Genomic DNA, 16,371 nt, shown 5'->3' on the forward strand with positions numbered 1-16,371 from the left:
AATAAAGTGACAATCAATAACAAGTATCCTCTATCCCGTATAGATGATATATTTGACCAGCTCCAGGGTACACGAGTGTATTCCAAGATTATCCTCAGGTCAGGCTATCATCAGTTGAAAGTAAGGGCATAAGATGTATCGAAGACAACATTCAGGACTAGGTATGGACATTACGAGTTTCTTATTATGTCGTTTGGTCTGATGAATGCTCTTACGATATTTATGGATTTGATGAACAGGATCTTCCATCCATATTTAGACCAGTTTATTGTTGTTTTTATTGATGAAGTAATGGTTTATTCGAGAAGCTATGAGGAGCATGAGATGCGTTTGAGGCAAGTGTTGCAGACGCTCAGGGAAAAGAAGTTGTATGCCAAGTTCAATAAATGTGAATTCTGAATTAAGAAAGTTGTGTTTTTAATGCATGTTATTTTAAGGGATGGAATTTCTATGGATCCCGGTAAAATTGATGTGGTAGTGAATTAGGCTAGACCAAGAAACATCCAAGAAATTAGGAGTTTCTTGGGGTTAGCTGGATATTACCGTTATTTTGTTGAAGGGTTCTCAGCATTATTAGGGCATCTAACACGACTGACTAGGAAGAAATCATATTTGAGTGGGACCATAGTTGTGAGCAGAGTTTTCAGGAATTGAAGTAAAGACTTGTCACAACACCAGTGTTGATCATCCCGTCAGGGGGTGAGGGTTATACTATCTACAGTGATGTGTCCTTGAAGGGACTTGGTTGTGCACTGATACAGCATGGTAGAGCGTTAGCGTATGCTTCCAGGGAGTTGAAAGAATATGAAAGGAACTGCCCTACTTATGATTTTGAATTAATTGCAGTGGTACATGCATTGAAAATTTGGAGGCATTATCTGTATGGCGAGCGATGTGAAATTTTCTCCGACCATAAGAGTTTGAAGTATTTCTTCACTCAGAAGGAACTGAATATGAGGAAGAGAAGATGGTTGGAGCTTATTAAATATTTTGATTGTACCATCAGTTATCACCTAGGAAAAGCAAATGTGGTAGCTGATGCATTGAGCAGGAAGTCTATGAGATTAGTGGTAGTAGCTATGGAGATCTAGTATTCGATCATGATGGATCTGGAGAGACTCATCATAGAGTTGGTAGAGAGTGATCCTCTAGTGTGTATCGCTAGTTTAGTGGTACAACCTACTCTGTAGGAAAGAATTAAAATTGCTCAGAAGGAAGACCCAGAATTAGCAGAGGTATTAGTTAGAGTGCAGAATGGTCAGGAGGAGGAATTTTGTTTATCAGATGACAGACCTTTGCGGTTCCGTTCTAGGTTATGTTTTCCTACCGATGCTGACATCAGGAAGATCATTTTAAAGGAGGCTCACAGATCTTTATACACAGTTCATCCCGACAGTATGAAAATGTACAGGGATCTGTAAGAGTTTTACCGGTGGAGTGGTATGAAGAAGGAAATTGCCGAGTGTGTAGCACAGTGTCTGATGTGCCAGCAGGTAAAAGCTGAGCACGAGAGGCCGGCAGGTTAGTTACAGCCGCTATTTATCCCAAAGTGGAAATTGGATCATATATCCATGGACTTTATTTCAGGGCTGCCATCGGCGTCACATAGCCAGAATGCGATTTGCGTGATTGTAGATCAGTTAACTAAGACTACCCATTTTCTACCTATTAAGATCAATTATTCCCTTAGCCGTCTAGCGGAGGTGTATGTTCAGGAGATAGTCCATTCTCACGGATTACCTGTGTCCATAGTGTCAGATCGAGAATCGCGTTTCATGTCATGTTTCTAAAGGAGTTTGTAGGAGGCTTTAGAGTCTTAGTTGTCTTTTAGCACGACATTCCATCCTCAGTCAGACAGACAGACTAAGAGAACGATATATGTGATGACCTGCTTAATTTCCATAGATTTTTTTTTTCATAATATAATAAAATCATAATCCATCTAAACCCGTGGGTACTAGGGATATAACAGAAATACAAAATGGAAGCTTACGCAGCAGGAAACATAATATCATAATATCATAATACCATATACAATACAATCCATCAATATACCAGAGTTACTATATCCATTATATACACATCCCCAAATAAGAAAGACCTAGGGATATTTCCCACAAAATCTAACTGTCCCCACCAAAACTTACCCTTCATAGAGGGCAGATCAATGGTACTATATCAGCGGAGCTTTACTCGCTTTCCTATCAGGGGCTCTTGAAATATTTATGAAATTCGGGGTGAGACACCTCTTAGTAAGGGAAATAAACTAACACTAATGTGTAGCAACATGAGCATTTCTGTGGTATACATATAATCATAAACATAACCAGTAAAACTGTGTGTGTGTATATATATATCATTTCTAGAAAACATGTATAATCAAAACATGGCATAACATAATGGTTTCCATAACATAATTCATATCATATGAATAATAATACAAAAGCAATCCTAGTGGGTTAGTTAGCTATTGTCATGTATTACCCCCACATGACTGGGTTGTGTGGCTTGAAGGCGAGATCTGACAATGGTTGGCCGACCACTGCCAAGTCAAAAGTACAGTATTTAAGTCCGATGGGTCTACTAGACCTAGTCCGTACACCAGGGGCACTCACACTTCTTAAAACCACATCGACCATCCAATCTCACACCACTCCGTACAGTGGCGTTAATACAAATATCATGATAAATCATGAACACATAGCTTCAGTATCGTACAAGTGCTAACCTAGACCAAGCCAACCAGGTTCTGATAACATATAGCATATACTGAAACAGTGATACATGGATATTCCATACTATTAATTGTTAAATCAATACCATCATGTCGTTTTGCCTATATATGTATATCTTGAAAATCATCTGCCCGTACGTCGGTATTTCACATTTTACCATAGTTTGGCCCGCATGTCGAGAAATCATATCCATAGCTCGGCCTGTACGACGACAAATCAACTCGGCCCGTACACTGGCAAACATATCCATAGCTCGGCCCGTACACCAGCAAATCATACACATAGCTCGGCCCGTACGTTGGCAAATTATACACATAGCTCGGCCCGTACGTTGGCAAATCATACACATAGCTCGGCCCGTACGCTGGCAAATCATATCCATAACTTGGCTCGTACGCCGGCAAATCATATATAAAAATCTCGTCCCGTATGCCAGTTTTTCATTATAAACATCCATATCTTTATCATATTCTCAAAAAACTGTTATTCATAACAAATTCTACTCATGCCACAAAAAATGGATATTTCGTATATTTCAAACATATCGTCCTTTTAATAGTATTTTCCAACATATTGCATATATATATATATATATATATATATATATATAAATACATATATTTCCTTGAAATCAAATGCTATAAAATCAAACTTATAATTTTCATAATCAACTAGCTTAGTTTATCCCCTTACCTGATTCCTGAAAATCCCCTAAAACAAACAGCCCCGCACCCGCAGGGTTCCCTGTTCAACACCTTGAAAATGACATTTACCAGAACTAAAGTTCAGTATTTCTATGTGTACTAGCTTCCTACAACTGTTGAATAAGCCAAATACTGAGTGTAAAGCCTTACCTTGGATTTGGGATGGTTTCTAACTCAGCCCCACCAACGATCCACTCCGACATATTTGAAGAGAACTCTCCTATGAGTGTCGTGGTGGCTTCAAATCATTGAACAGGTGGAAATCCGACCCAGAAATTAAGAGAGAAGAGAGGGAAACCAAAGGATGAGAGAGAGAGAGAGATTCCTACGCACAAATTGACTGAAAAATCGTGTTTAACCACTATTATACTTTATACTGCGAGATTCGTCAACAAATCACATCACCTCGTCGACGCGTCCCGTAGAAAGTTCGTTGATGAACCTGAACCCTAGTCGACAAATTGCAAACTTCCAAAAATCATCTCTCGGTATCTTCTCATCCACGAGACCGAACTTTGTCGATGAGATCCTGAAGAACTCTCGTCGACAAAACCCTTGTGTTCGTCAACGAGGCCCGAAAATTTTCTGGGGGTTATCCCATCCAAAATGCAACATCATCGACGAACGCTCGACTACCTCCTTCTGTTCCTGTTTTCCATTTCCCATTCTTTTTATTATTTAAATGTCATTATTCTTTAGGTCGTTACTATATAGATATTAGAAGATATGCTTTGAGCGTGCGTAATGGACTTTGGGGATAGTTGGACTCAGTTCATGCCGCTGGTGGAGCGCGTATAATAACAGTTATCAAGCCAGTATTGGCATGGCACCGTTTGAGGCACTCTACGGCAGGAAATGTCATTCTCCATTATATTGGGACGAGATGGGTAGGCGGCGAGTTGTGGGACCAGAGCTTGGGCAATAGGCATACGATAAGGTTCGGCTCATCAGAGATAAAATCAGTACAGTTCAGTGCCGACAGAAGAGTTATGCCGATAATTGTCGCAGGAAATTAGAATTTGATACTGGTGATTATGTATTTTTGAAGATAGTTCCATTAAAAGGGATTATGAGGTTTGGAAAGAAGGGTAAACTTAGCCCTAGGTTTATTAGTCCGTTTGAGATTTTAGAGAAAATGGGGTCGGTTGCCTACAGGTTAGCTTTATATCCTGCGTTAACCAGGATGCATGGCGTATTCCATGTTTCCATGTTAAGGAAATACGTCCCAGACCCTTCTCATATAATCAGTTATGGTGAATTAGAGCTTAATGATTCGCTATTCTATAAGGAGGTATCAGTGCAGATTCTGGATAGAAGAGAACAAGAACTACATAATAAGAAGATTCCTCTGGTAAAGGTTCTATAGAGGAATCATGTAGTAGAAGAGGCTTCTTAGGAGCTCAAGGAACAGATCAGACAGAAATACCCACAATTTTTCTTGAAGTTCAAATATAACTTGGAAAATGTAAGTAAATATGTAGTATTTCTTTTGCAGGTACATGTAATAGTTTAGTTACAAATGATCTTTTAGTTTTGAGATAATTTTATTTTAATTTATATATGTAATCTCTCTGAACTTGAAATGTAACCACGGTATTCCTCCGCCATAAGTGAGGGGAAGTAATAAAATAAGTAGACCACTTTTCTTAAAGGATGATAAATCGTATGGATAGCAAATTTTGAGGATGAAATTTTATAAGAAAGGGAGAATGTAATGACCCGAAGAATAATGGTATTTAAATAATAAGAGAAAAAAAAATGGAAATAGTAAAAGGGGGCAGTAGCAGATTCGCATTCTTCGACGACATAGCATTTTGGGCTCGTCAACGAGGGTGCACTTCGTTGATGAGAAGATACCGAGAGGCTATTTTTTCAACTCTGAATTTCGTCAACGAGGATTACTATTCGTCGAAAAATTTCCTTTTTGACCTCGTAGACGAAGTGATGTGTCTCGTTGACGAAGGCCAGTGTATAAGTATGCTAAAACCAGATTTTTCAATAGAAATTATGCGAGAAACTCTTTCTCTCTCTAGGCTTTTGTCCCTCCCTCTTTCTCTCTAGGATTTCAGCCCAATCTTTTGCCAATATGACGATCCGAGGCCACCACGACACTCTTGGTAAAGTTCACTTCAACTCTGCTGAAGTGGATCGTTAGTGGAGCTAAGTTGGAATCCATCCCAAGTTTAGGGTAAGGCTTTTATTCAGTATTTGGTCTTCCATACAATTGTAGAAAACGTAGTATACGTAGAAATACTAAATTTCTGTTCTAGGAGATATTGTTTTTAGGAAGTTGAACGGGAAACCCTACAAGTGCAGGACCAATATATTTTAATGAGCTTTTTAGAAATCAGGTAAGGGAATAAACTAAAGAAATTATTTTTCCATGAAAATTATTATTAAATTATTGGAAGAATTAGTTCAGGAAAGTATGTATTATATCTGTACATTATTAAGAAAATATTTATTTGGGAAAATACTGCCATGATACTGAAATGTATGTATTAGTATGAAATGACAAAAAAATATGATTTTAAAATAAAATGTATGGTTTTATTTAGCATTGTGTGGCTTGAATATTATTTCACGTGAAAAGTATTATATTATGGCAATTTTACAAATAAAGTATGTGTTCATAAATGATGGAATATTGCAGTACATTATGGTTTCAAAATACATGATAAATAGATTATTTATTCAAAATAATATGTAGGAAATGTTCGGCGCAAGGCCATGATTGATAGCTGGCGTAAGGCCGTGTATTATGTATGATTTCGACCCAAGGTTGTATTTATGAATGTTCAGCACAAGGCCGCAAATATGAAAGAAATCATCGCAAGGTCGTATGTATGTATGTATGTTATTACAGAAAATGTTATCAATCTAGACAAGTATATTATCATGTATTATATGTTATCAGAACCCAGATAATTGTTCAGTTCAGTTTCAGGAGCACGGTACCGTAGCTATACTGATTAGATTATTATGTTCAGACTTGTGCTAACCGCCCTTGCAAGTAGAGGGGGTGGGAGATGGATAGTCAATGTGGCTTTCAGTGTATAGTTGTAAACGTCCACTTGGTAGTCCGGACCATGGTGTGGCAAGCCCCATCGTACTTACAGACATTTTTGACTCGACAATGATCGGCCAGCCATTGTCGGGTCCCGCCTTCAGGCCGCGTAACTCGTCATGGGGGGTAATACATGACATCAACTAGTTATACATCCTGGGTAAATTACAGTATTACCAGTTATATCAGACATTTTATGTACAATACGATTTATTAGAAATTACAAAAGTATATGCTTATTCAGTTTTGTTATGATGAATGTTTACTGGTATATGAAAAGTATTGTATATGTATTATAGCATCAAACATTCATATTGTCACACAACTGTATTTAATTTATTTTCCCTTACTGAGAGGTGTCTTACCCCCCCCCCAACATTAAATCATTTCCAGGAAACCCAGAAAGATCGGCGGATCGAGACCGTCGTTGAGATAGTGTGATACTACCTCGCTAGGAGGGTAAGTTTTGATCTAAGAATAGGAGAATTATGTTGTGGGTTCCTAGATATGTATATATTCTTGTATTTTTTGAGATTTGTATATAAACATTCTATTTTGGAATTTAATTGACTCTGGTAGTATGTATTTTATGGTTACGAGAATGTGATTTACATTTACTGCAGTTTAGGTTTCCACTGTGAATGTCATATGTGTCACCGTTATCCACGAGTTCGGGTTGACCATATTAATAAATATATTTTACTATATGATAAGATAAGCAGGTCCTTACAAGGGGGCGGAAACCCTAGGGTTCCTCTACTCCCCCTCATTCCTCTATAAGAAAAGAAGAAGCAGCCTTGCAGTGGAGATATAGCCTGAGGGCAGAGGCGCAGAAAACACAAAATAAAAAATCCTAGCTGCACATAGTGTCTTTCTCCCTCCTCTCTCCATTCTCTCTCATCTCTCTGGCAGACAGCAACCCTAGCCGCATCCTGACCACCCAACTGCTCCCCCATGGTTTCACCACAACCACCCTCACCTCACCTTCAAGTACACACGCACCGCGACAGGAGCGGCAGCCTCACATACACAACTCCCTGACCCCATCACTTACGACCTCCAATTCCACCCTGCCAGCACTGCCGAGCATTACGACCACCAACATCTTCCCCTTTGCACCCTCCCCGACTTCTCCTCCACTTGCTAAGGCGGACCTCACCATCTCTCAAGGAGCCGAGCCTTGCTATCGCCAACACCGTCGATTCAAGCCTTTGCAACTCCGACGGCATCCCACTCCTCTCAGCCACACAGCAACAACAGCCTATGCTCCGCAGCTACGATTACCAGCACTACCACAACCCCCTGCTACACTCTCCCAGCCTCCCTTGCTGTAACTTCACCACCTCACCCGATGAACCAATAGATACGGCCACGATGCCACACAGCTGCAAACAACTTCGGCAACCATCATCACAGTCACCGTTGTCGTCATCAACTTTGGCAACCACCATCACCGTCATCATCATTAACTCCTGTAACCCAGCCACAACCACAAACACCATTCACGGCCAACCACCACCAGCAGCTTCCATAGATTCGGTTTTCCCCCCTCGCAGCAAATTCCCTCCAGCGAACACTCTCCCGCATCCACTCCACCACTGCTCCAGTCACCCGTCTTTCACACCGCCTAGCTCTGATAATGCCCAGCACTTCACGGCCAGCTGTCTACCTCCCTCTCGTCCCTTGCACCCACCATGAACACACACACCCACACTCATTGAAACACACACTAGCACATATATGTAAAGATGTCCTTTTTTTATTTGTTTATTCATTCATTTATTTATTTAGTTTTATATTATTATTATCATCTTGTTTCATTTTTTTATTACAAATATTAATTGGGTTGTTCTCATTTTTGTAGGGTTTTCGTTGGAGCTCTTTCCCACATTTAAAGTGTCAATTTTTGTTAGATTTTGATTATTGTCATGCTATTGTGTTCATGTGATATTGTTATTAAGTTTGGATTATGACTGTATTATTGTTGTATTTATGATTATTAGGTATTGTCATGTTTTGGTTATTTTACTATTATTAGATTTTGATGATATTATAATTATATTTATGTTTCCCTAATTATTGTCACTTTAATAGGCTTATATGGTATATAGTATGATATTATTACTATGTTTATACTTAGTATTACTTATTATGGTATCTTTAGTATATTAGCATATATAACTTATTAGGGTATTTTTAGTATTTTAATATATATATATATATATATATATATATATATATATAAGGTATTATTTATTATGGTGTCTTTAGTATATTAGCATATATAACTTATTGGGGTATTTTTTGTATTTTAATATATAGGGTATTACTTATGGTATCTTTAGTGTATTAGCATATATAACTTATTGGGATATTTTTAGTATTTTAATATATACGGTATTATTTATTATGGTAAGTTTAGTATTTTAGTATTATGTTAGTGTATTATATGTTTAGTATTATAGCGTTACATTATGTTTATGGTATTACCTTTTATAGCATCTTTAGTATCCTAACATATATAGTCTTATGGTATTTTATCATTTGTTTTGGCATTTTTTTTAGTATATATGTATTATTATTATTATTATTATTATTATTATTATTATTATTATTATTATTATTATTATTATTATTATTATTATATGTATCTTGGTTTATTATTCTATTATTACGTATTAAAACCTCCTAGAGAATTTTGAAAATATTTTAAATTATTTATGAAAATTCTCTAAATTTTGAAAATAAATCTGGGAGCTATTTTTGTAAAGCATTTTCTCAATTTTCTTCCCTATGATTGCAACAAATAGGTATGAGCTTTTCAAACTTCATATACCATGGTTCTGAGGGAATATATATTATATATATTTTCGTGTGTATTTCAAAAATTCACTAAAAGGGAGCAATTTTAAAGATCCATTAAATTAAATTTGGGAAACTCTTAATTAATTAGGTACCGTTCGTAAGAACGGGCGCGTAGGGGTTGCTCGTACCTTACTCTCGCGTAATCGAACTCCCGATCCCAGTTTTGGTAACGCAGACCCATTCCACCCTTAACTAGGTAGTAATTAAGTGTTCTAATCATACTAAAAGGTTAGTGGCGACTCCAATATTCTTGTTTTTTCCTGAAAATTTAAAACCTATTTTTTATTTTGCCATCCCGGGGCACATGCGCTCCGGGACAACGCGACAGGGTTCCTATCTCTACCACTGATATTCCTACCAGAGCGAATTTGTCGTGGGAGCAACATAGGCCCCACTCCTGGGGAAAGGTATACTCCCTCCTTTTCCTCAATTTCTCCTTGAAATTGGCTAAATTGACAATTGGGCACCACCACGGGGACCTAGTCTCAATCGTTGTCATTTTAGTTGAAACAAATTTTTAATTTGGGGGTCCTAGGCACCACTCCAAAGCGAGAGTGAGATTTAGGGAATTAAGAAAAATGGTTGTTTTGGGGCGTTTAATTGTTATTTGAAATTTATGGGCCTAGGAAATGTTAGAATAATATTTTATTTTGGGTTGATTTGATTAAATTAGGATTATTGAATCATGGTTCGAGCGAGCGCCGCAGGCATCGTTTTGGGGTCCCTGTTAGCGTAGTTCAAGAAATTAGGTAACGGGATTAAGTTAAATCAATAATTTTATGAAATTTGAATTAATTAAATTGTAATGTTTATATACATACATACATACATATATATATATACATACATATATATATATATATATATAAGAATTTAAAGGTTATTTTGAAAACCAATCGTTCGTAATGGATTTTACAAACTTAGGATATATGGTACGGTATTTTTGAATAAAATGAATGGTGGAAAGCTTGATTGTTTATATAGTTATGTTAAAATGTGGAAATCATGTGGCAGATGATTTAATTGGTATGGATTATTGTATATCTGGATTTGGGATTTTGAAATACTAAATTGTTTTTGAAATACTGAAATTGTTTGCGAAATACTGGAAATACTTGTGAATAATGCAGGGATTTGATATGATGGCTGAGGGCTAGGGTTTTGTTTAAATGGCTGTAAGCCAAATTGTATTTGTAGCCGGGGGCCAAGTTTTTGGAGAAGTAGGAAATATATGTGAATCGATGTTTCAAATGGTGATTTTTATTATCTAAATTGCATGATATGCTTTAAGAACCCTGGGGACCAGTGTATTGTAGGCACGGTACCGTTATTAGGGATTTGTTATGTGGCCGTGTGCACCCACACCTATGCTGAGAGGTGTAGGGTCGCCTTATCTGATTTGCCTACATTAGGTGAATGTACCCTTCTGGGTAAGGGCAATCAGACCAGCAACTAGAGTTGCATATACCTGCGGAGTATGTTAGCAGAGAGTACAGATGACTATGTCTGGGTGGATCCCCCAGGATACTAGTCCAGCCTTCGGGCCGCACAACCCGTGCCATGAGGGAAGTAAATGGCGTGTTTATCACAGGGAGTGTCTTATATGCATATCTGTTAATTTATGTAAATACGAATAATTAATAAAATAATTTTGAGGGCTTGCTGAGAAAGGTGAGTGCCCTAGTAGCAGTAATGGTATTAGAGTAAAGGGAAGGTACTTGTATGGGCAGGTAATCTTCCCTATCCTCGACTAATTGTGTGTGAGTGTAAAATAAGAATGATTTCATAAATGTGTTTATCTACTTAGTGAACTGGTTATTTTCTGTACACTAAACGTATGTTGGCCACACACTGACATTAACTTAGTCTTTCCCTTACAGAGTTTCACCTCACCCCTACTTTACAAACTATCTTTTCGAGAAATCCTAAGGATTGGGTCTAGCAAGCTAGAGGAGTCGGGCTAATGATTTAAATTTATATAGGTGGCGTGTATGGACAGAGATTTTATTTTTGTATAGTTTATGGAATGTAATTATGTGAAAATGGAGATATTTGTGTTTAAAGATAGTTAGAACTCTGGTAATGTAATTTGAGGATTTTGTATTTTATTTTCGTTGCATATTCGTGTTTCATATGATGAATAAGGTATCAGGTACACAAACGTCACTAAAGTAGCACCTCGGGCCCATGTGGTGGGTCAAAATCATTACATTAATTATGTTTTATTTTTATTTTTTTGCATAATTTGGTGTCTCTTCTGCCTTTAAGTGACTATATTTTTAAAGAGTTGTTTAGAAGCACAAAATTCGGTAGGTTTAGATTCTAGTGAAAAGTAGTTCGAAGACTCAAACACTATAGATGTTAGACTAAAGAAAATAAGAAAAACAAGTGAATTGCCTCTTATAAGCGCTAAGTTTATCGTCTTCAGCCAGACACAATGAACACTCATGTCAAACTCACACAGGTTCAATAATAGGAATCTCCTCCACTAGTCTCTTACTAACCCTCTTCTCACATGTCCAAAGCCTACTCTCTAGGCTAGACATCAACTCATAAACAATAGAAATATGCTCATATGGATCCTCTAGACCTAATAAGGAGGGGCGATCAAACTTCGGCATAGCCGCAAGGGGATCCTTCAAAAGAATCAATGGGGCAATCTTCTCAACACACTTGTCAATCATGTCCATGTCCATAGATTATATGTCATAGGATGGATGTTGGGAGGCGTGAAACACATTTAGTTGGAGCTTTATGTTTCCAAAGGATACATCCACGATCCCGGTCTGACATTGAATATAAGCATTAGTTGTAGCTAAGAATGGTCGACCTAGAAGGATAGGAATTAGATTTTTGGCCGGGTTGGTAGGTTTCATGTCTAAGAGAATGAAGTCAACTAGGTAATAGAACTTATCGACCTTTACTAGGACATCCTCAACAACACCCCGAGGCCTTTTCATAGATCAGTTAGAAAAACTTAAAATGATCGGGGTAGGCTTAAGCTCTCTTAAACCGAACTGTTTGTAGACCGAGTAGGGAAGTAGATTCACACTTGCTCCCAAATCTAAAAGGGCCTTGTCGATAGTGTAATCACCTATTACACATGAGATGGAGGCAGCGCCGGGGTTCTTAAGTTTTGAAGGAATGTGACCTAGAAGAATTGTGCTTACATGCTCGGTCAACCTGACTCTTTTGTTCCTGTGCACTCAAGATTTGCGCTTTTGGGTGCATAAATCCTTGAGAAATTTGGCATAAACAAGCACTTGCTTAATGGCATCTATAAAAGGGATTGACCTTTACTTGCTTAAACGTATACATCATGGACTCTACATTTGCTTCCTTCTTATACTTTGAGTTTAAGTGAAGAGTTGCAGGGTATGGCACTGTAGGGATTTAGTGGGGCAATGCTCCATCATCGGAGGAAGTGGGCATCATGGGATTACTCATCGGATTAGAGGGAGGGGGGATGCATGGTTCAAAATTGGGCTCTACCCTCATCTTCTCTTTACCTTTACCTTGGTCTAACTTCACTCCGACCTTGTTATCTACCTCCCTGCCACTCCTAAGAATGGTGACAACTTGAACCTACTCATGGTAAGCTAAATGACTAGAATTCAGCTCACTCTCTACCCCCATACTGGCCTTTTGGGTTGACGAGGGGCTGACTCGATAACTTACCCTTATCCTATCTGCTCAAAGATGTAGCTAGTTGGCCCATGGTGGCCTCTAGCTTTACTATGGACTGAGGGTGAGAATGGAGTAATTTCCAATCAACCTAACAATCAACCTTGATACCCTTAAGGGCTTTCAATACCGTCTCTTGAAAAAAAAGCGATCATATTGAGGCTGCTAAGGAGGTGGTAGTTGATAAGCTAGTTGATGAGGTGCAGGCATGAGATGATTTTTCTAATTTGAATTTTGAAAGGGTTGAGGAGGTGGAAAATTTGATGATTATTGAGTTCTTTGGGCTAAAAAACCCACAGCTTGTGACCTCCAAGAGAAGTTAGAATGTCTACTTCACCTAGGATTGTACTTATTGGAGTATGGATCATTGGTCGACATATTGTACCAATTTTGGGCGGATTTAACTTTCTCCTGCACAAACTTAGGTGTGGGAGGCACATGGGGACAAGTATAGTAGGTATGGGAGGGATCAGAGCATATAACGCACAACTCTACACACGCCACCGACTGAGGTGGTTGACCTAAGGACAAGACCTAGTCAAGTTTCTTAACAATGGTGTGCAGAGTGTGTGCAAGGTCATGGTTGGCGGCTAACTTGTAGACTCTTTTAGAATGGGAAAAAGAAGATTGGGAAGGTCTATGAGCAGCAACTATATATTGCTGAGAATTCTTGGCGAGAGTCTCAAAGAGAGTCCAAGTCTCATTCTCATGCTATGTGAGGAAAGTACCTCTATATGATGCGTCGACCATGGATCTATCGCACTCAGCTAACCTATCATAGAAAGTTTGACCTAATTTCCACTTAGGGATTTGATGATGTGGACATTTACGCAAAAGGTCCCTAAAACACTCTCACATCTCGAAAAATTACTCACTATCTATCTGTGAGAAACTGGTGATAGCCTTCCTAAGCTGGTTAGTCTTCCCGATAGGGAAGTAATTTTTGAGGAATTCATGTTGCATGGTGGCTTAGGTGGTCGCCGAGTTTGGCTCTAAAGAATTCAGTCAATATTTGGCTTTATCATTCAAAGAGAATGGAAATAGCCTAAGGCGAAGAGCATCGTCACCAAAGTTGGATATGCGAATGGTGGAGCAAATTTTGAGGAACTCATTCATATGCTTATATGGATTTTTAGTTGAATTCCTAAAGAAGTTGGGAAGCATCAAGATGGTGGAAGTCTTGATTTCAAATTGCGCCACCTCAACATCCGAGAACCAGATGCAAGACGACAATGTGTATGCATTGGGCGTGAAGTAGTCCCTCAAAAGCCGAAGTGGTTACTCCTCCACCACAGGTCGATGGGGAGCAAGAGGTTCTAGGTTTGTGTTTTGATTATGGAAAGCGGGAACCGGTTGGTGTTCAGCCATGGCTTTAGAATTAGAGGACTCAGCTAACTCTGGACTAGAAGTGGATTTCTTAGCCACCTACGAGATCTCTCAATCTCAAGGTCTATAGGTACTAATTCGGGATCCAAAGATCTCAAACCCTGCATACAACTCTTTAGCATAGAAAATCAATACTTCAAATAGCAAACAAAAAAATAAAAACAAAAGAAAAAAAAATCACATAGTAAACTACACTAAGCTTTGGCTCACTACCGTAACTAAGTCCCCAACAACGGCGCCAAAATTTGATAGGCTCGCCAAGGCTTGGGTCCTTAACTACCAAAGATAAATTTATAACCTAACTAATCCCAAGTTCAGTAGAACAATGAGTAAGTTGGGTGTCGATCCTCAGGGACTACAGTGCAGCGGTTTACCAAGTTAACTTCGTTAACTACGTTGCAACAAGAAGAAAAGGTTGATTTTGGTTTTTCTATTAAACTACTAAAGCAATCAAATTTGAATTGAAATTCTTATAGAAAAGCAAGTCTTTGGTTATGAATCCACCTTGGTTGATATGCAATAACTAGGTTCGGCCAATTATTCATACTAGGGTTTCAACGGTCAAGCAATCCGATCAAGTAACATAGCATAGCTGGGTTCGCACCAATCGTCCGGAGCATGATCAGGAGAACGACATATACCCTATAGCAATTGTACCCTATTATGCATAATTGATTGAATCCTAGCTATGCTATTCTAACCTAGGATTTCAGCACAACCAGAGAACCAAGTAAATTAGCCACTCATAGTGCTTGAAATTAAACAAGAAGACAAGGTATTACAAAATGAAATTGAAAGCATGACTTTTATTGAAATTTGGAATTGAAACAAAGCAGGAATTGAATTACAATTGAACTTACAACTTGAAATTAAACAAAGCAATGTAAATTGACAAGTAAAATAAAACTAATCTAAATTGGCACCCAACAAAACTCAAGGGGCTCAAGGGACCAAAGAGGAACCCCTAAACATCTGTTCAAAGTTTGATTTTATACACATTAGGGTATACACGCATTGAAATTCAAATCAGGAAACTTTCGCCAAAAATCTCTCGCAATAGATTTTTGAACTCGATAACAGCCAACCTGGTCACACCCCAAGTTCTCTTGGTTGCGCCCTGGTCGAGACATTTTGGAAAATCTTCAATTACTTCTTTGTTCAGCTGATGGCATCATCGACCTAGTTGCACTTCCAAGGTCTCTTGGTCTCGCCCTGGTCAAGGCATTCTGCGAATCTTCTTGTTAACCAACACTTTGAAGTCTTCTAACTAGACCTAGTCACCCCTTGTGACTACTTAGTCACCCCACATAGTCGATCAAGGTCATGCTACTGTAGTTGATTTCAGGCCTTGGATACTTAGTCGACCACTTGGTCGAGCCTTGTGCTTCCACATTTTTGCATTGACTCCTTACACTACTTAACTTCTTGATTTAAGCTCCAATTTCCTTAAACATGAAACATACCACATGTAACTCTGAACAATGATAAGAAGGGATCATTACAAAGTCAATAAGAATATCACATAGGTAAATGGGGGGCTAAAATAGCATATTTTATGAACACATCAACCAACATGCTTCACATATTCAAAAATAATTTTAGAATTTCACATGGTCAAAGTTACGACAAAAAATTGAAACCAACTGTTGCATAATCATAAGTTATTTTTAAAAAAATGATACCAATTATTACCAATCATAAACCATTTAAAATATAAAGGCAATTAAGTTAAAAACTTTTCATGCTTGAAATATTTCTCCCCCTTTGTCATTATCAAAAGGAAAAAGTGGGGGCATAAATTTTGCAAAAAAGATATTTTTAATTTTAAAATCCAATCAAACACAAATTTTAAGTTTGAAACCCAATGCAAAATCAAAGATGTTCAATATTTTAAGTCATCTAAGATTTTCAATAATTTAACAAGGACCAT

The 16,371-nt window shown here is 38.0% G+C and overlaps 1 non-coding gene across 1 annotated transcript; it reads left to right on the forward strand.

The window, feature by feature from the left end:
• The first annotated feature begins 13,863 nt into the window (after positions 1-13,863).
• Positions 13,864-13,969, forward strand: LOC131159013 (small nucleolar RNA R71). Its single transcript, XR_009137627.1, has one exon. It is a non-coding gene; the product is annotated as a small nucleolar RNA R71 (small nucleolar RNA).
• The last annotated feature ends 2,402 nt before the right edge of the window (positions 13,970-16,371 follow it).

Source organism: Malania oleifera, chromosome 6 (genome assembly GCF_029873635.1).
Source record: "Malania oleifera isolate guangnan ecotype guangnan chromosome 6, ASM2987363v1, whole genome shotgun sequence".
Classification (NCBI taxonomy): Eukaryota; Viridiplantae; Streptophyta; class Magnoliopsida; order Santalales; family Ximeniaceae; genus Malania; species Malania oleifera.